Genomic DNA, 20,072 nt, shown 5'->3' with positions numbered 1-20,072 from the left:
CCTCTCTACCCTCTGATGATGGCAAAGCCCCTACTACGCGCCAGGCAGGATGCCAAAGCTTCACATGCTGATAACATGCAGGCCGTCGAGGGATTCTGGGGGTTTGGCTCCAGTCTCCATTCCTTTGAGCCTCGTCCACGGCTGGCCTGTAGGCAAGCATCTTTACCAGAGGAATGCACGAGCTCAGTAAATCCTCAGACGGGTGGATCTCATTGTCCCCATTTTACAGAGAGTAAAACTACTGCCCAGGATGTCCCGAGGCGCTCGAGCAAGGCTGACACCCCAAGTCCACTCTTTGTGTCCTCTCTCTCTGGCTGCGGACAGCAGCCCTGGTCTCCCCACCCCACCCCAGCCCCAGCTCCAGCTCCAGCTCCACAAGCAGAGGAAAAATAACCTCTGAGACAATAGGCAGAGTCCAAATTAGAGACGCTTACAGCATAGCAGAGAAGTCCTGGCCTCAGGGCTGCTTTTAAAGAAAATTAGGTCTTATGCTGCTGTGAGCAGAAAATCAGGCCCTGAAACTCTCTGCCACTTACAGCCTCTGGGGTTCGTGGCGCCTTCTCCAGCGGGGGCTGGGGAGCCTGAGGTCAGGCTTCCGATCTGGCAGACGTCGTGAGTCCTCCATTAACTGTATAATAGTCGGTTTTCCATCCTGACATAATGAAGCACAGAAGCACCGTTAACCACCGGGTCGGCGCCGTCAGGAGCCCCCCTCCAGGAAGCAGGCCTTGCCAGGCATTGATTTTTTTTTTAAGTAAGCCAACACAATTTCACTTCTAGGAATCCATCCCACAGATAGACTCGCAGTTGTGAGAAATGAGGCAAGCACTGCATTATTCATGGCAGTCACGTCTGCAAGAGCCAAAGACGGGGGAACTGCCCAAAAGTGAACCCCCAAGGAGCCAGGGGGACAACGTGTGTGCACCATCGGTAGGCATTAAAGGGGCTGCAGCAATTCTCCGTGTCCTGATGTGAAAGATTTGCCAAGATATTAATTGGAGAAGGAAGGGTTAGTATATGAGGCTGCCACAGCCAGATCATAAACAGAGGGAGGGCTAGAGATGGAGCTGGGGGCCAGGGGGGGATGCAGGTAGAGATATATCAAAATAAAGCAAGTGGAAGGTTAGGGAAAGGGGTGGAGATAATGGTGGAGAAAGAGATACAGATAAAGATGGAGGTAAAGGCAGGTAAATGCATACAAATGAATGCTTGTTTGTAGGAAATATTCCTGGAAAGAGACAGGATAATCAGCCCCAGCACTGCTTCCCAGGTGAAATGAGGTGATAGGAAAGAAATAGTTCCCAAGTGTACCTTAGAAATTTTCCATCATCCCCATGTGTTGCCATATACACGCCATCCAGCAAATATGAACCAGATGCCTACTTTGTGCCAGGTACAAAGCCGTGTCCAGCAGACGCTAACCCTAGGCCCTGCTGGCAGACACAGGAAATACACAAAATCAATAAATGACACGGTTGTTGGCGCCATCCTAAGGGTTAAGGAGAAAAACATGGAGAAAGGAAGTGGCTCTGGAGAGCGAAGAATGTTGAAATCCAGGGCAGGTTACCACTGAGTAGGGGAAAGAGAGGCAGCAAGGCGGGCACAGGGAAGGCCGTCAGGCTGAGGCAGGACGACACGTGTCCACACTCCAGATGTGCCGCGCGTGAATAACGAAATGTGACTGAGGGGACAAGGGAGAGCTCAGCAGCTGCCGGACTACAGGGCAGTCGCCCGGTCATTCAGGTCTGGCGGGAAGGCGTGCGGCTCTTCTCTGAGTGAAATGGGAGCTATGGGGGGCCTGGGAGGAGAGGCTACGTGACCGGACTTAATGCATTAACCTCGCTGGTCTCTGTGGCTTCTGCCAGGAGAACAGAAGAAATGGAAACACCAAGACGGTCAGCTGGAGGCCACTACAATGTCCAAAGGACAGACAACATCACGCAGCAGGCATGGAGAGTGGGTAGAGAGCAGTTGTTTGATTTCAGATCTATTTTTTTTAAAGATTTATTTAGCACACAAGAACTGGGGTACAAGGCAGAGATGGGGGTGGTGGTGAGAGGATTCACCAGAGACAGAGTGGGCAACGGAACAGGCAGACTGACGAAATACACTGCTGAGGGGAGCAGCAGGCAGACAGGAGAGGTCTGCTGTGCCATGTGGGTAGCTCCCTGGCCGGGGATCAAACTCGTGCTTGCTGCAGAGGCTGCGGACAGCTTCATAGTGCTGAGCTTAACCCCTTGCGCCACCAGGGAGGCCCCATTTTCAAATCTATTTTTAAGAGAGAAGCATGGGCCACAACAGGTGAGAGGTGTAAGGAAAGAGTGAGAGGATGGCATTGAAAGACTTGACCTGGACATCTGGGAAATTTGTGTGTGTGTTTGTGTACATGTGTATGTGTGGTGTATATGTGTACATGTCTATGCTGTGTATTATGCATTATTCTGCATTGTGTGTGCATGTGTATATTGTTCATGTATTATTTGTCTGTGTGTATGACTGGTGTGCATTTGCGTGTGCATTTGTGCATGTGTGTGATGTGTTGTATATAGTGCATTGTGTTTTGTGTATGTATGTGGCATGTATGTGTGCACATAGTTTTGTGTATATGTGCTATTGTGTATTGTGAATTTGTGTATGTGTACATATTGTGTGCTTTTGTGTATTTAAATTTGTGTGTTGTTTGATTGTGTATATGTGTGGGTGTGTTGCACGTGGTATGTTGTTTACACTATGTGTGTTAGCTATGTGTGTTGTGTGTCACAAGAATGTGTACAGTGTAAGCTATTATGTCATATGTGTTCTATGTGCATGTGTTTGTGTGCTGTTCATGTGTGCGCTTGGGTGTGTGGGTGTGCGTGTGTTGGGTATAAATATAGTGTGTGTATGTGTGTGTCATCTCTTGTATGTGCATGTATATATGTGTGTGTTGTGTGTATTTTGGGGGGTAAACCAAAAGTTAAGTTGATCTGCAAGCACAGGATCCCTTGGGAGCAGAGTGACTTGCTGTGCCCGCAAAGAAGTCTGTCCAGAGCTGTAAGACAGCCCTCAGTGCTGCTGGTCCAAAGAAAGTCAAGGAGGAAGACCAGGCACAACCCAGGTGCTTGGCTCCACTCTGTGGTGGTTAAGAACATGGGCTTCACCTCCAAAATCCCGTTTTCTTTTCCTAGCTGTGTACTTACTAGCTGTGTGACCTCCGACAAATTACTTAACCTCTCCTGGTCTCCACTTTCCTGTCTATTAGATGGTGAAGGTAATCATAGCTATTTCCTGGGGCTGTAGTGCATGTGAAGTGGCTGAGCTCAGAGAAAGGGCTGAGCATCAGGTCTGACACATTGTGATTGCTCAGTCAATACCAGCTGCCTCTGGAAAAGGCAAATTATTTTACTTGTGTCATGTATTGAAGGAGGTAAAGTATGTGGAACACTAGGTCTTTGTACTCAACAAAGTGCCTTGTAAACCTAAGTGCCGATTAATGACAGAGATGAAAATGATGATGATGCTGATGCTGATGGTGTGGATGATGGTGATGGTGGTGGTGATTATGGTGATGACAATGATAGTGGTGATGATGGTGATAGTGGTGGCATTGGTGATGGCAATGAGCAATACTGTCACCATCTTCTTGATATTTGGCAGCAGGATAAGAGGATTGAGCCCTCCTTGGGAGCTCAGAAGAGAAGAACAGGGTAGAGCAGAGGGCAGACCGGCTGGCAAAGAGACAGCAACTGGGTCAACCGAATGAAGAGTACTGCTACCCTGGAGGCAAGGAAATTTCAGGACAAGGATCCATTTGGACCTGGAGTCCCACCTCAAAGCACTTTCCCTCATGGGGATTAGTAAATGTGGTCACGGAGAGAGGCATCTGTGTGTAGCAGAAAGAAACCAGTCATTCTGCCCCAGTACAGTGTTTCCAGCACAGAGTCAAGTGTGGGAACCATCCCAGAGGGCCTGCAAGCCAAGCCTCTGATGTGCCAAGGGATAAGAGCCTCTTGCCAGCACAGTCCTCCTGGCTGCCCTCCAGCTTGAAAACGGATGGTCTGCCTCCATCCGCAAAGGAAGAGGAGTGACGTGGAAGGGAAAGGACTTGTGGGGTGGGACGCACACCCTAAATCCACTCACTGAGACAGCCAATCACAGACGCACAGACAAGCAGGCCGACTTGTGCCAGCACAGACAGACACCAAGACACGCGGCGCCATCACAGATGAACACAGATGGGCGTCACGAGAGACACAGCACAGCCACAGAGCAACACATACACGCGGGAGAAGAGGGACGAGACAAACATGCAAATGCAAATATAGTGAGACATACAAGATGCACAGACTCACAGACACACGTGTGTGCGTGTATGCATGTTCATACACACGTGTGCACGCAGAGCGGTGATTAACCGCTGAACTCGAAGGATCGGGGGTAGAAACATAAGAAAGGCCCACGGTGAAAATTCTACAAGTCGCCAGTGTTCAAGGAGGCCAAATCCTCTGCCCCTCCCCAAACCCGACCCTGCGTGGGCCTCTCGGGTACAGCTTGCTCCGCACGTAAGCAGTTCTGATTTAGATGATAGATAGAAACCATTTATACAGTTAAACACGGTAGGGGTCTAAACGCTGTTCCCCGCAGAACACCAGATGTGAATAGATGAACATTTGATTGTCCTCACGCCTGTTTCTGACAAGCTAACAGATAAGAAACCATCCCACTGAATTCCCAGAAAACGAGAGACCACGCGTACAGAGAGCAACACGCAGGAAGAGTGAGGATTTATTGAGGCAGATTTCTAAATATTAAAGAGATGGCAGCTGGCCGCGCTTTCCTCAGCAGACTTTGTAGGCGGGAGATCACTTGATAACCAAGATGAATGAGCGGAGCTTATCCTGGGGAGCTTTCAGAGCCTGGAGCACCAGGGAGAACCTCATGCGGGCAGCAAACAGGCATCGTGTGCACTTCTGGAAGTTGGGGTATTCAGAAATGGGGAGGCCTCCTGTCCAAAAGGATCTCCTCCTACGGCTGCCTAAAATTGCAGGGCAAAGTTTTGAAGCCTTCCAAAAATTGTTAAAATATAAGTAATCACATGGAAAGATGCTCAGCATCACCAGTCATTGGGGAAATGCAAATCAGAACCACAAAGGCCGAGGAGAAATTCGAACCCTAGCCCAATGCTGGGGGCACATCAGACAGAGCATCTGCCCTGGGGAAAGCTATGGCGGGACCGCAAAAGAAATTAAACATGGACTGACCAGGTAGTCCAGCAATTGCACTTCTGGATCAACCCAAAAGAAGTGAGAGCTGGCACTCGAACAGATATTTGCACGCCCACGGTCCCGGCTGCATTGTTCGCGACTCTAGAAAGGCCTTCGGTGGTGAACTGATACCCGGAAGGGGTGTGGACTTTCAGGGGGGATGTTGTTCAGCTTGAAAAGAAGTAGATTTCGATTCAGGCTACAACATGAGCAGCCCCTGAAAGGATGGTGCTAAGTCAAAGAAACCTGTCCCCGAAAAAGGACAGATATTGATGGTTCCACTTAGACAAATGGACTCACATATGCAGCCAAAGCCACAGAGACAGAACGCGCAGTGGAAGTTGCCGGGGGACGGGAGCTCGAGTGTAATGGGACAGAGTTTCGATCTCAGATAATGAAGAGTCCAGGAGAGGGAGGCTGAGGATGTTTGCACGACAGCATGAACACACTTAATGCCCCAGATCTGTGTGTTTAGAAATTGTCAAAATAGAAAGCTTTATGTTGCATGTGTTTTATGAAAATAATGTGTAGGCGCTGCATTATGGGTTGGTGCACAAAAGTGTTTTCTACCAAGGGAATCATAAAGATTAGTTGGCAGCCAGTGGAAGGCAAGCTCCCCTAGGGCGGGGAGGGGAGCCGCCAGAGTGCAAGCTTAAAGAAACAGCCTGATGATCAAGGACACCAAGACGGCTCCCTGACCTGCCCACCCAACCTGCCTGCTCTCCTCGTCAGAGCTGGCCTGTCCTTCGGTTCTGTGTCCCACTCCCTCCTCATCATCTTCACCTCCGCGAGGCAGCTGGGCCACAGCTCCCGCTGTTCCACCCCAACAAGATCCCAGGTCAAGAGGAAGGGGATGGAGAATATGGCCAGCCTAAGAGGACCCTGGCGCCTGAGCACCCAAAGCCCCGGGCGTAGGTCTGCGTGTCTTCACAGCAGCAAGGTGAGTTATATCCCCATTTGGCAGGTCAGGAGGCCAGAGCAGGGGCAATTTTTATAACTTGCCCCCAACCACACAAGCAGCAAGTGGCAGAGCCAGAGCTCAAACCCTGAAATGTCTGCCTCCCACACTCACCAGCTACACTGACCCCCAACAAGAGGGAGCCTCTGTGAGAAGTTCTCGCGTTTATAAAAGCCCAACCCGGCGTCTACCAGCCCAGGTGAAGCAACTCAAGTCACCTGAAAAAAATCAATGCTGATGACTTTGTGCCAGAATTCTTGTCTATCAAGGCTCATCCCTTAGGAAGATGTGGCTGTCCTCCCCAGGGAACTGTTGGAAAGTTCTGGAAAGGGTTGGGGGTTTGTGCTATTGGCATCTAGTGGGGAGAGGCCAGAGCTACCACTCAACTTTCTACCCTATCCCCCACCAAACAGTCTCTGGCCCAGCATGTCAACAGTCTGAGCCCGAGAAAGCTGAGTCCCAGCCGCTGCAGGTGAAGACGCTGGCTGTGCATGTCCCTCCATCCCGGCCCGCACCTTTGCTCCTCACCTGCCTCCTATGCATCGCCCTCTCACTCACCCATCGGTGCTGATTCACTTCACATTTGCTTAGGAGCATGGAGTTCTGAGTGCGCATCAGAGCTGCTGGTCAAACGTGCTGAGTGGCTGCAGACCACCATTGTCCATAAGAAAATCCCTGCTTCGTGGGAAGAACGACTTTAAAAAAAAAAAAAAAAAAAAACCACGGACTGTTAGGCCTAATTTTCCAAACCACGTAATTAATGATCATCACCTTTTTTTTTAATTAATAAATTTTATTTTTATATTCCCCATACAATTGCAATCCCCCCATTCTGACCCCAATCCCTCCCCTCCCGCCCCCCACCCCCCAAAAAGTGTCTCTGGTTCATAGTTTTTGTTGATTTTGATTTTCACTTTCTTATAGTTATTCATTTTCCTGGTCCCTTATTTAAGTTTTCTAGATTCCTGCTATGAGTGAGACCATCCGGTATTTTTCTTTTTCTTTCTGGCTTATTTCGCTGAGCAGGATCCCTTCCAGCGCCATCCATGTTGCTGCAAATGGCATGTGTTTATCTTTTTTGAATGCCGAGTAATATTCCATGGTGTATATGGACCACATCTTCTTGATCCAGTCATCTGTTTTTGGGCATTTGGGCTGTTTCCAAAGCTTAGCTATTGTAAACAGTGCTGCTATAAACATAGGGGTGCAGGTGTTCTTTGGAATTGATGTTTCTGTGTCCTTTGGGTAAATACCTAGGAGTGGAATTGCTGGATCCTGTGGAAGCTCTATGTTTAGTAGGTCACATCAGCACCCCTGACGTGCCTACTTCCATCTCCAGAATGTCCGTAGAAGCTCTACTTGCATCTATGGAATGACAAGTGAGGTGTAAGTGGTAGATTTCCAAGCCAGTCTGACAGACAGCAGTCCCCTGACTAAGGAAAGGCCTTCATTTCCTCTCTGGAGAATATTCCAGAAAAGAACTGCTGCTCCTTTTTTTGTGCCCAGAACCTCATCAACTGGCCTGCCTGCCTTCTCTGCTTCCTACCTCCCCATGTCCGTTCCTTCCATCTTTCTCTTTCAGCAGTAGGGCATGCTCCGCTTGGCCAACCCATGGAGTGGGAGAGAGGTAGGCAGACCCCCTGCAGAGGCCCCCCATGATCTTTGCCTTCTGACACCCTCGCCCAGTGCCCCTCCATCAGGCGTACCAGACCACGACTTCCTTCTAACCAGCAGAATACGGCGGTCCCCTCCACAACACTGCGTTACGTAAGACTCCATGTTGCCAAACCACTCAAGAGACACGTCCTACTGGCTTGAAGTCGGAGACTTTCATTTGGCAAGGAGATGCAGGTTTAGGAGTCGGGAGGCCTCTGGACAACAGCCACATAAACAAACACCCAAGGAACGGACTGCTCCCCACAGCCACCCAAAGCGGGAAAGGGAACCTTCCCCAGTTGAGCCTCCAGATGGGACCCCAACTCTGGTTGGCCTCTTGATTTTGGCCTCGTGAGATTCTCAGCAAAGCACCATCTGAGTTATCCCTGCACCCGGGTCCACGAGAACCAAGAGGTCGTAAATGGGAGTTGTTTCAAGTCTCTATGCTGGTGGCAATTTGAAACGCAGCCGTAGAAAGCCAGTCCAGGAGGGCTGTGTTAGTCAAAACTTCTGCATGCCCTCAAATCCCTCCCCCACCACAGAGCCTTCCAGAAATTGGGACATTTTTCTCAGCTCCCAGCCCAATAAGATGAGGAGCTGTGGACCCACCATTCTGTCCGAGCCTAGATTTATGAGTGTTCTCGACTCCATTAGGTTGTGGGAAGGTGTGAGGTGTCTCTGTTCGTGTTTAGAAGTCCATTTGTTTCCATTCCTTGTCAGCAGTTTGCATAAGTGAGTGGTTTTATTTCTTGTGAGCGAGGAGGGAAAACGCACGAGTTACCCCAGCAGTGGAAGATTTGTCAAATAAAGCTTTTAATAATGGGGCTGTTTGACAGTTTTATAGTTCTTCAACTTCCCGGCCATTTGAAGGTGGTAGGTTTTCAATAAAAATTAAGTCCTTTTCCAAGAGAAACTCGGTCCCCTGTTATTTTAAAACAACTAGTCCAGGGTGCACTGAAGCACCTTAATTCCACTACTGAAAGTAAATCTCCCTCCTTTTCCGTATTAATAACTCAGGCAATCCATCAGCCCGAGACAGACTGGGAGCTTTTTGTACTAGTATATCCAGGTGGCCTGATGAACCACATCCGTAACTAGACCTGCCGGGTGATCATTAGGCTGTTCCTGAAAATGAATGGCCTGGCCTTGCTGGCAGCTTACTTAAGTGCACTGGGGAGGGGCCGGTGGCCTGGACCTCATTCTTTAATTTCCTTGGCTTCTGCAAAAGTTCTTCTGGATCCAGGCAAGTGGCTCAGAGATTCAGTGAGGAGGAGGGAAGCGGTGGGTCGGAAGGGCCTACGATTTGGATTCTGAAGACCTTGGTTCTAGAATGAACCCCTCCTGACTCCTCAGACTTGGCTTCTCTACTCGTCGAGGGAGGTGTGGTGAAACAAACCCTATGGGTGGAAGCCTGGCCTTAGATGTCAGGATTCTGAGAGTCAAATCCCAACTCCGTAAAACCGGGAGGACCAAGGAAATGTGTTTCATCCTCTGTGCCCGCGCTCTCACCCATGAAAAATGGGATCACCATTTCTGGCAGTCTTTAGACGCTCACAAAGATCCCTCTCCGTAAATTATTAAGCCAGCTTCTCCTGGCCCTATTTATTATTATTAAATAGGGCCTATTTATTATTATTATCATGAGGTGTCATAACCATCAGAGTCAAAAAATTGTCAAGTGCACAAATTAGAAATTCATATTAAAGGAGTCCTTGCTTCTCCCCAAGGTGCAGCCTTTCTGCAACCCCGGGAGAGCACCCAATGTCCGACAAATCCTGTGTGAGCACAGCATTGCCACACCATCAATGTCGTTGCAGCTGGCTTCTCCGAACATCCAGTGACACTGCAGACCCACGAGAAACAGCCAAAGGGAGGCTGGGCTCTGAAGATAAAGGCTCGGGGAATGGGAAGGGTGGCGGACAGGATCGTTGCTTTTCGTTATAAACCCGGTGTCGACTTTGGGTTGTTTTGTAATGTGCCTCTACTACTTTGCACAGAAATGTGTTTTTTATTATAAATGCAAAGCCAATGAGATAAAGCCAGGAGCCTGGAGGCCCTCACAAGATGCTCGCGGTCACTCGGGCTGACCCCGGGTATAGACATGCAGAACATCTTTCACCAAGACTGAGATTCCCCTCCTTCCCCTGGGACTGCAGAACCATGCATGAGCACACACTGGTTCTCAGACCCAGTTTTCAGGAAGCAGATGTGCTCAAGTCTCCACCCCAAAGTCCCCAAAGCTCCCCCACCACAGGCTCCAGGCTCTCTCTCAGCATCGGGTGCACCAGGACCCGTTCTGACTCGGTACCACCCATCCCTGCCAAAATGCCACCACCAGTGCTGATGGCCCAGCCCCTAGGATGTTCCTGGCACCAGGATATGCTTCCACCTACAGTCAATTACCTCCAGAACCTCATTCCCATGACGTGAACATGGAGCTCTGTGCCCTTCAGCCTCCAGCGCTCCCAACGAAATCTTCACCCACTGCCAAGTGTACCTGAGACAGGTGCACACTGCCATCCTCACCTGACTCTTCTCCATCATCAATTTCCCTCCTTAACAAGGCAGAAGCCCCACTGCCACCACAGGTCCCTCTGTCAGTCATTAGCAACTGCTTCTTTTCTTGCTACACCGAGTTTGAACAGTTCAATACACTCCATTCTCAGTCTTGGACTTTCTAGGTTGATCGTGAAAAGTCCACAGGAGCCAGAAACCCTCCCCACCTGCAGGTGTCCTGGCCACATCCCCTCCGGCCCCCACGGTCTGCCCTGGGCCTCTGCTCTGGCGGGGACCCTGCTTGGAATAATATGGCTTCGTTCTGATCCCTCTCTGTCATTCCTTCCTGGAATTTAATTGGATTTTTCTCTTCCCTTTGTTAGTGAAATCACATAATAAAAATCTCCCCGAGTGCAATCACTTTCCATCGGCGCCATCCCAATGCATGTCATGATGAGGCCTGATAGAAAAGGCCGCTCTCCGCTATTCCACCTAGGAAATAAATATTTGACTTGCACCCGAGACTTTATTTATGAAATGGATTAACTCACACAAGTCCCTGGCGGCGGAGGAGGTGGGGGTGTCTCCGAGTCCCGACTTACGGTGGAGGTCAATTCATCAGCAGCTTTCACAAAGGAATCCTGTGTGTGAAATTGTTTGGGATTCCAGCGGGGCCTGAGTTTCATCAAGTGTAGTCCACAAACTACCTAAATGAGAATTTCCCGGAGTGCCTCATACAAATTCAGATTCCTCCGCCCAACCTCAGGCCCTATTGAGTCCAAATCTCTTGTGGATGGAATCTCAGGGCCTGTAATTTTACAGGAAGGCAATGTTCTCACTTTTTCGTGTGCTTCAGTTAAGATGCTAAGGGATGCGGCAGGGGGAGGCCCCAGAGTAGATATTTGCTGGATGAAATAAAAAAGAGGAAATCCTCAGCCGCCCATCCGCCATGGGTCACGGACTATAAGCAGGCATGGAGACGTGACTGTCCTCCCACGTCATTGGCCTCTCCATGTACTTCACCCTCTTTTCTTCCCTGTCTGCATCCCACTCCAGAGCCTATGGCTTAAGAGTAAATTTTGAAAGAACTCTTCTACTTTGTGGGGGCTTACTTGGCCTTTTTTTTTTTAAGATGTATTTATGCATACAAGAACTGGGGTGTAGGCCAGAGGTGCGGGAGTGAAAGGATTCACCAGAGACAAAGTGGGGAGCAGAACTGGTGGGTCTACTGAAACACACTGCTGAGGGGAGCAGTGGGGAGACAGAAGAGATCTGCTGCACCGTGTGGGTAGCTCCCTGGCAGGGGATCAAACTTGTGGTGCAGTGGCTGCAGATAGCCCGACAGCACTGCATCACCAGGGAGGGCCAAGTTGGCCTTCTTGATAAAAGGGACTCAGGGGAAGCGAATGGAGTGGTTTGGTTTTTTTCAAAATACATATTTACTATATTTACATATGTACACACATGCCTATATATAAATAAAAACACTGGCTCTGAAATATTTAAGCAGTAAATATTGCAGATTGATATTGATGTGCCAAGTAATTAATTATGCATTATTTCAGTTTTATTCATGTTGACGTCAGGCCAAAAGGTACCCGCACTTTCAAACATAGGACCTATTTCAGAAGCACTCGGTTGAAGGAAAGAAACCACAGGTAGAGGTGAAATGGGGGAAGAGGATCAAATGGGACAAGTTTCCCGTGGAAAAAAGTCAGCCCTGGAGCTGTGAAGCACAGCATGAGGCCAGTGAAGAATACTGGGCTGAATCTGTGAAGCTGCTGAGAGAGTGGACCTTAGAAGTCCCATCACAGGAAAAAAACAGGCTTTTAATTTTATAGGGGGACAGCTGGTCACTAGACTGATCTTGGAGATCATTTTTCATAGACACAAATACTGAATCATGTTGTTCACCTAAAACTAACATAATGTTATACATGAATTATACCTCAATTTTAAAAATGACCTTTTTTTAAAAAAAAGGAAATTTTTCCGCATGAGTCAGAGCATCTTTAAAGTCCTAAGAGCAAAAAAGTCTTTTTCGACTGCTGTGACAGTCTCCCAGATCTCGGACCTGTGTAGGTGTGTTCACGGCTGATTTGAGAATACCTGAGAACATTCTCCGCCCACAAAATTCCCCACCCTGGTGCCTCTGAAATGCTTGACAACATCAGCTTCAACTGGGCTCTTGTAATAAACAAAATTTGGCTCATGTTCTGCCCAGAGGCAGTATCAAAATAATGCGATTGCGTAATTAAAACCAAGCAGATAGTTTATGTCTTCAGGTATTTTCTTATGACCCATTTCAGGGTTAGATGTTACTTGGATACTTACTTGGGGAGTAAAAGGTTAGAATATTTTTTGGATATTCTGATGCCTGTTGTCCTGGAGCTTCCAAAAAGTGCTGTATCGATTATAAACTTCTGTTGCTCATGGATGGCGCTGGAAGGGATCATGCTCAGCGAAATAAGCCAAAAAGAAAAAGAAAATACCGGATGGTCTCACTCATAGCAAGAATCTAGAAAACTTAAATTAGGGACCAGGAAAATGAATATAAGAAAGTGAAAATCAAAATCAACAAAAAACTATGAACCAGAGACACTTTTTGGGGGGTGGGGGGCGGGAGGGGAGGGATTGGGGTCAGAATGGGGGGGTTGCAATTGTATGGGGGAATATAAAAATAAAATTTATTAATTAAAAAAATAAATAAATAAATAAACTTCTGTTGCTGTAGCACGTTACCAGGCAGTCAGTGGCTTTAAAACAACCCAGACTTACTGCCTCACGTCTCTATGGGCTGCCAGGCCAAGAGGGCTTCAGGGAACCAAAGTCAAGGTGTGGGCAGGGCTACCTCCTCGTGCAGGTTTGGAGGGACAGTCCATCCCCCGCCTGTTTCCAGCTGCCAGGGGTCACCTGCATCCTTGGCTCGTGGCCGCCTCCTGCCCAAGCGGCATCTCTCACTCTGGCCTCTCAACGCCTCTCTCTCTCATTCTCCTCCTCTGCTTCTCGTACAATGTTATGGGCCCAGCCGACGAATCCAGGATAATCGCTCCATGCGATGTCTGGCTCACCCAAAACCTTAGCTCCATCTCCGACCTTGATTCCCCACTGCATGCAGAGCGAAGCAGCCACAGCCACAGTCCACCCCACCACCTGTTATTCCCATCTCTAAGAACACAAGAGCGGTACGTGCACCCAAAGCTCCCCCTCGTTGTTATCATGACCTTTTAATGAATTTAGAAATTAGGTCCTACATTAACCTTGTTACAGGTGGGGTCCCCCAGATAGCAGAGACTGAGATGGGGCTTCGTAGTCATTTATCAAGGGGACACTCCAGGGAACATTCCCCACTGAAGGCGGGGCGGGGGGGCGGATAGGAAACTAAGGTGCAGGCCCAGCAGCAGCCTCAGGCAACAACACGCTGGAGCTGGAGGTCTCAAGGCTCTGCTCCAAGTGGGAGGAGGTGGCCCAGGGTCTCTCCCAGGGACAGGGACAGGGTGAGGGTAGCCCAGGGAGAGGCTGTCATCTTGGGTGAGGCCAGCCCCACAGCAAGTCGACAGCGGAGGGTCAGGCTGGGCAACACTCTCAGAGGCCAGGGGGACAGGGCCCACATGCCAGAGGGGGTGTGTGCACTGCGCCCCCAGGTACCTGCCCAAAATGCACCTTAATTAATGCCAAGTACACAGCACTGTGCTTAACCTCTCCTTGGAGAGTCCTGGCACCTCTCTCCCCTCTCTGCTGCTCGTGTCTCTTCCTGGCCTTGCTATCACTGTGCTGGTTTCACTACCCAGTTCCCGGGAGCCACAGACACGGCTCCTCACCTCAGCACCTGCGCCTCAGCCACCGGACCCCACCCAGCCGCAGGCGCCCACTTCCTGCCCGGCCCTCCTTTTCCTGCCTGGCCTGCCTCTGCCTTTCATGGTGCAGACCTATTATCCCACTTGGTTCCTTTTGTGAAATGTATTTACTTTTTTCAAACTCACACTGAAAGCCGGGCCTGCCTCTTCTAAAGCAAAGCAGACGGCTTTGAACCACAACCGACATAGGTTAAGCTCTGCTAAACTCCATGACACGAGGATTATAAATTAAAGGTCAGCCCGTTCCCTCACACGGTTGCTACTGAAAAAACCCTGGAAAACTCCTCAACTCAGATGACTCGGCAGCTTATGTCAGTCAAGGCTACCAAGAAATGCCAGTGTGGGGCGAGGGTGTGTCTCCGGGAGCTGCAGACCCATCTGACCCTGTGACCCACCTCCGACCGCAGAGGCTCCTTAATCAGACATCGGCTCACCCCCCTTCCTGCAGCACAGATGCAGAGAGGGTCCTGGGGAGCTCCACCCCACTCCTCACCCCCAGCTCAGCGCTCATCCCCTAGGTAGGCAGGGTCTCGGGAATCTTGCAAAACTCCACCAAGAAGTGTGTTTCTGTCTCTGAGAGGCCACACTCCAGTGACAAAGGACTGACCCCCAGGTCACCAGCCAGAGCAGCACAGCCCTGTTAGCACTGGAAAGCACTAACAGGGCCTGGAGCTGTTGCCCCCCAACCTGCTCCCTGCTCCGTGACAGGCTGCAGGGACCCCGCCAGGAGGCAGGGCTGACAGTGGCTGCCAATCCGAATTTCACAAAGCACTGGCCTTCCTGCCGTCCCATCTTGGTTCCCAGCTCCCCTCGGCAGGTTGAGCGGGGGTGGCTCTTTGTATAACAATTTTCTTCTTTGTGCAAGAACACCGGTGCATATCCAAGGATCACACGGGCAGTGGTCCTGGAAACTTCCAGACAGACCCGCAGAGTCCCAGGGTCTACTGCAGGCATGGATGTATCAGGGTGAGGACCCAGCTGCCCCTCACCCTCACCCCCGTCATCCTGGGCCAGCTGGTGAGGGTGAAATCCCTGGGAGCCCTGTCTACCTCACTGGTCTCATCAGCATGAAATGCAAATTAAATAAGCTCACCCCTTCTCTCTCCTTTCACTTAATTAAATATGTGACTTGACTAGATTTCCAATTATAAAACATTTTAACAAACATAAGTTTAACACATTCTTTTGTTTTACTAGCGGAATACTACGCGTTGTCCTCTTACGAGTTGCTTTGTCATAAGGAGCAGGTCTTTAAGCGCACAGTCTACCCACCCTACTGGATCTAGGTGGGGTCCCCTCATGGTTTTTAACTGATGGTGTTCCCCCACACTGTGGATGTTCTGCTTTTGATTTAACCTTTCTCCCCTTTGTCAGTAATTTTGTTAAGGCTGAGTGTTTGTTGCTCTATTACAAATAATTCTGTAAAAATGTGCTTGCTCCACCATGTTCTAGCTTTTGGGAATCAAGAGACAATAAGCACCAATCCTGAGTCCAAACGATTCATCCAAACTCAGAGTCTTTCTAGAAACTAGTTCTCCTACTCTTCCACCTCCTAGCCCTGTGCCAGAACCCACTCACCCACAGGAATATTCTCAGCACATCCCCCCAACACCAGGGCCATCTTCCCAGCCCCAGAGAGGAATCCCCTGCTCTCCCCCTTCAAGACCTGCTTCCCTGAACAACCCAGACTCACCTGCCCCAGGATAAGTAGCCAGAAGCACCCCCATATTCTCAGGCAGCAGCTTCGGCTCCTGTAACCAAGGCTAGGGCTGATTTCATGGCTGCCACGAGCCCTTCCTCCCCACCAGCACTTGCTGTTCCTGCTGGGAACCAGAGAGAGGGTCAGCAAGAGACAGCCTGACTCCCGGCCTCGTGGGGCTCACGATCAAGTCTCTCACCTCCCCAAATGCTACACGTCTCCATCATCTCATCTCCTCCCTCCACGTGCTGCGATGGAACAGGTTAGGCAGAGGGAGCTGGAAGGGGAGTCAGAGGACCAGTAAGAAGGCTATGGACCTAGCTATCTGGTTAACTGCTAAACTGAACAAGCCAAATGTACTTTAACTACATCCCTACGAGGGCATCAGCTAAGCAGGGTGCGCCTGGTCCAGCTCCTTCCGTCTTTGCTCCTGTGCGACAGGTCAGGCTGGCCTCCCCACCATGGACAAGACTTGAACGACATCCACACATCACACTGCCCAAGACCCTAGAACAATTTCCAGACATATCTCAGTCTAGATTTAGGAGTAAAATTATCTTTAAAATGGCTCAGTTCTGCTGTGCATCCAGTTTATGTTGCTAAAGGGAAACTCAACATCTCCGTCTGAAGCATCTGTATCAAGGTTAAGTTGCTATACTCAGAGACGCCCCAAGACAGGGGGGAAGTATTTGCAGGCATCTGCAGAGCTCATGGGCTCCTTCAGAATGTTCCTTCCATAAGACAGATAAGGATTGTCTGTAAAGCAAATTTTGAATTGCTGAAGAAATTAAAATTGGCAAATCCTACCAGATTTCAGAGTGTGAGCTCTGGTCTTCGGCTGGTGTCAATATGCTGATGAGTCTGTGTTGCTAGCAGCTCAGTTGTTTCCCAGGCCCCTTTGCAGATGGCTGGTTTTCACCACATCTGGAAAACAAGCACAATCCAAGGGACTGCTTTCCCTGTTTGCACTCAGAGGGTGTGGGATTTCTAGTTCATTTCAAATATGCAAACAAGACTTCATCTCAATCAGGTATTGAAGACTGACTCATTTGAAACCAACTATGTTACTGGATGATGCTTACAGTCCTTCTTCTCTTGACAGGACATCAGCAGTCATGGCTGATGAGAGTCTATTTTGTATGTTTCCAAGCAAAACAGCAGCCGCTGCCATCTGAATCCAACACTACAGAGTCAAAGGAAAGACCAGCCTTTTATCTGGAGTCAGCCAAGCCCTAAGTCAGCGGGCTCAGCTCAGATCTTAGGAATCAGGTACAATTTGAAAATGATGCTGTCTTCTTCCTCGCTGTGCTTCCAGAAGGGTGTCTGAATAAACCAAGCCAGCAAAGAAGGGCTAAGGAGCACAGGTCCCCAGGTTTGGGGCGGGGGTTCTTGAGAGAGGTCAGTCGTCAACCGGCAACCCTGTTGGTGACGGCTGTCCTGGGATTCAGCCTGAAAGTGCCATCCATCATGGGGAAAGCCCAATAAATCCCTTCTCCTTCAGCATTTGTAACACAGCTTCTGTTTCCAAATCCATAAATCCAGGAGGCAAACAGGATAGCACTTTTCATGTCTCCTTCCTGTGCACCTCACACTAATTGGTAGCAGGGTTCACACACTGGTACCTCGCTCTTTAGTCCTCTGAAATCTCCACCACTCTACAGCCATCATTTCCAATGTCAATAATTAGCATTCATGCCGTTCCAGGTATTTTGCATCTCTTATTTCATCTGCCCCTTGCTGTGACCTATAGGTGGGGTCATGTCAATCTCACAGGAATAACTGGAGACGCGAAAGTTAATTTGCACCCATTTATTTAATGACCAGTAGCACGAAACAGTGTCTGTTCCTCACACCCTAGCTGGCAGGACGTCTCGTAATGTTTTCATTGGGAGATCTGGTAGGTAAAATTATGCCTCATTGGGCCTTCCCTGGTGGCACAGCGGTTGAGCGCTGGGCTGTGAAGCTGCCCGCAGCCTCTGCAGCACCAGTTCAATCCCCGGCCGGCCAGCAAGGGTCCCACATGGCGCGCAGACCTCTCCTGCCGCGCCAGCTGCTCCCCTCAGCAGTGTATTTCATCAGTCTGCCTGTTCTGTTCCCCACTCTAGCTCTGGTGAATTCTCTGACCCTCCCGCGCTTCTGACTGTACCCAGTGCTTGTATAAATAAATAAAAAAAATCTTTAAAAAAAAATTATGCCTTATCTTCTCAAATTCTTTTTTTTTTAAGATTTATTTATTTATTTATACAAGCACTGGGTACAGTCAGAAGCGCAGGAGGGTGAGAGGATTCACCAGAGCGAGAGTGGGGAACAGAACAGGCAGACTGATGAAGTACACTGCTGAGGGGAGCAGCGGGCAGCAGGAGAGGTCTGCGCGTCACGTGGGACCCTCACTCAGTGGCCAGGGATCAAACCGGCGCTGCAGAGGCTGCGGGCAGCTTCGCAACCCAGCGCTCAACTGCAGTGCCACCAGGGGAGGCCCTTCTCAAATTCTTGATGGCTGTTAAAGACGAACATTTTCCTCATCTACTTAAAGACCACTTCTATGTGTCACTTTGAAAATCAACTTTCCGTGCCCTTTGCACATTGTCTTTTCCATGGCAAAGCTTTCTTGGCATTGTAAGACCATTCATTGAGGATGTTTCCACATTTCCCACAATGCACCCCTTCCACCACCCTGGTGTACAAAATTGTCAGGTTTCTTTTTCCTGCCTGCAGGCTAGTTCCCCTGAACTTATTCAAACTTGTCAGATTTTTTAAATTGAATGTACAAGTATTTTTCTTGTGATTCTTTCTATGAGTCTCAGGCTTGGGGAAAAAGTCCTACCTCAAACCAAGATGGAGGCCTGCATTTATTCTATTTTCAGTCTTTCCAGTCTTTTCTCCACAATGATCTCTTTGCTTCCTGTGGAATGCGTCTGGGAGTATAATATATTGGTGAAGCTCTAACTTGCTTCTCTTCCCCTAAACAACTGATTTTTCTAAGATGATTCTTGAATTGGCCTGTCTCCCATTAGCTCACAATGCATTCTCTGTCCTACTCTTACGTGATCCTATTCGTACAGGCTCACGGTTTAGTCATTAATACTGCTTATTACACTGACTGTTTCTGGTACCAAGGTCACGCTGCTTCGATGACTGTAGCCTCACAGAACACCATGTGATTTCGTCAGGCAGGTGCCTTTGTTTTCAAAATGTCATCGGTTCATTTTCCTTTTTTTCAAAATGTCCTTGGATAATTTCAACTATTAATCCTTACAGATGAATTTTAGAATGAATTTGAAAGATTCTTGAGAGTCCCAACAGGATTTTGATTTGGATATTGTGAACTTATATATAATTTGTTGAATACTTGACATTTGGATGAAATTTAATCTTCATTTCAAAAAGATATTTTTCGAAAATACCCTTCAACCAAGTTGGGTCTCTCATAGTCTTGATAACTTCATGACGTGCTCAACTAAGACCAGGTAAGGTGTGCAGTTACCCACAGGAGCTGAGCAGGGAGAGGCTGGGGGGGAGGCTGGAGGAGGAGACGAGGTAGGGAGTCAGAAGGGCCCTGGAAGGGGGGGGCGTATGGAGCAGAGAGATGTGTGAAGAGGCTGCGCTTGCTTCTCAGTCTTGGACTATTGAAACAGACCTAGGTGAGAAACCTGGGGGATGGAACAATGGCAGCTCTTGGGGCCTCCCTGGTGGCACAAGGGGTTAAGCACCATACTATGAAGTAATCCGCAGCCTCTACAGCACAAGTTCAATCCCCGGCCAACCAGGGAGCAACCCTCATGGCAAAGCAGACGTCTCCTGTCTCGCCCACTGCTCCCCTCAGCAGTGTCTTGCAGTCAGTCTGCCTGTTCTGCTCCCCACTCTGTCTCTGCTGAATCCTCTCACCCCCTGCATCTCTGGCCTGTACCCCAGCTCTTGTATGTATAAATAAGTAAATCTTTAAAAAAAATGACAACAACAGCTCTTATCTTGCTGTTGCTCCTGCTGCCCTGCAACAGTATCTCCCTATAGGATAGTTTCAGTATTAAATGAGATAAAACATGTGAGGTGCCTGATAAACTGACCAACATCAGTAAATGCTGGAGAGAGGGAGCTCCATCGCTCATCACCATCATTTCTTGGTCCTGACACCTTTTGTAAATCAGGATCCTTAAGGGTAGAGA

The 20,072-nt window shown here is 49.1% G+C and overlaps 1 long non-coding RNA gene across 6 annotated transcripts in view; it reads right to left on the bottom strand.

The window, feature by feature from the left end:
* Nucleotides 1-359: 359 nt before the first annotated feature.
* Nucleotides 360-20,072, bottom strand: part of LOC119241949 (uncharacterized) — a 40,889-nt gene continuing 21,176 nt past the window's right edge. For 3 of the 6 annotated variants that reach the window (XR_008551257.1, XR_008551258.1, XR_008551262.1), the window contains 7 exons: nt 16,717-16,833; nt 15,904-16,033; nt 12,688-12,879; nt 10,905-10,994; nt 6,760-6,896; nt 1,312-1,433; nt 360-652 (listed from right to left, as the gene is read on the bottom strand). This is a non-coding gene — a long non-coding RNA (uncharacterized LOC119241949). The remainder of the gene's footprint in view (nt 653-1,311; nt 1,434-6,759; nt 6,897-10,904; nt 10,995-12,687; nt 12,880-15,903; nt 16,034-16,716; nt 16,834-20,072) is intronic. The other 3 variants (XR_008551260.1, XR_008551261.1, XR_008551259.1) reach the window with 3 other exon arrangements.

This window comes from Talpa occidentalis, unplaced genomic scaffold (assembly GCF_014898055.3).
Source record: "Talpa occidentalis isolate TD23 unplaced genomic scaffold, MPIMG_talOcc4v2.1 talOcc4.12, whole genome shotgun sequence".
Lineage (NCBI taxonomy): Eukaryota > Metazoa > Chordata > Mammalia > Eulipotyphla > Talpidae > Talpa > Talpa occidentalis.
This window is presented reverse-complemented; position numbering and strand designations above follow the sequence as displayed.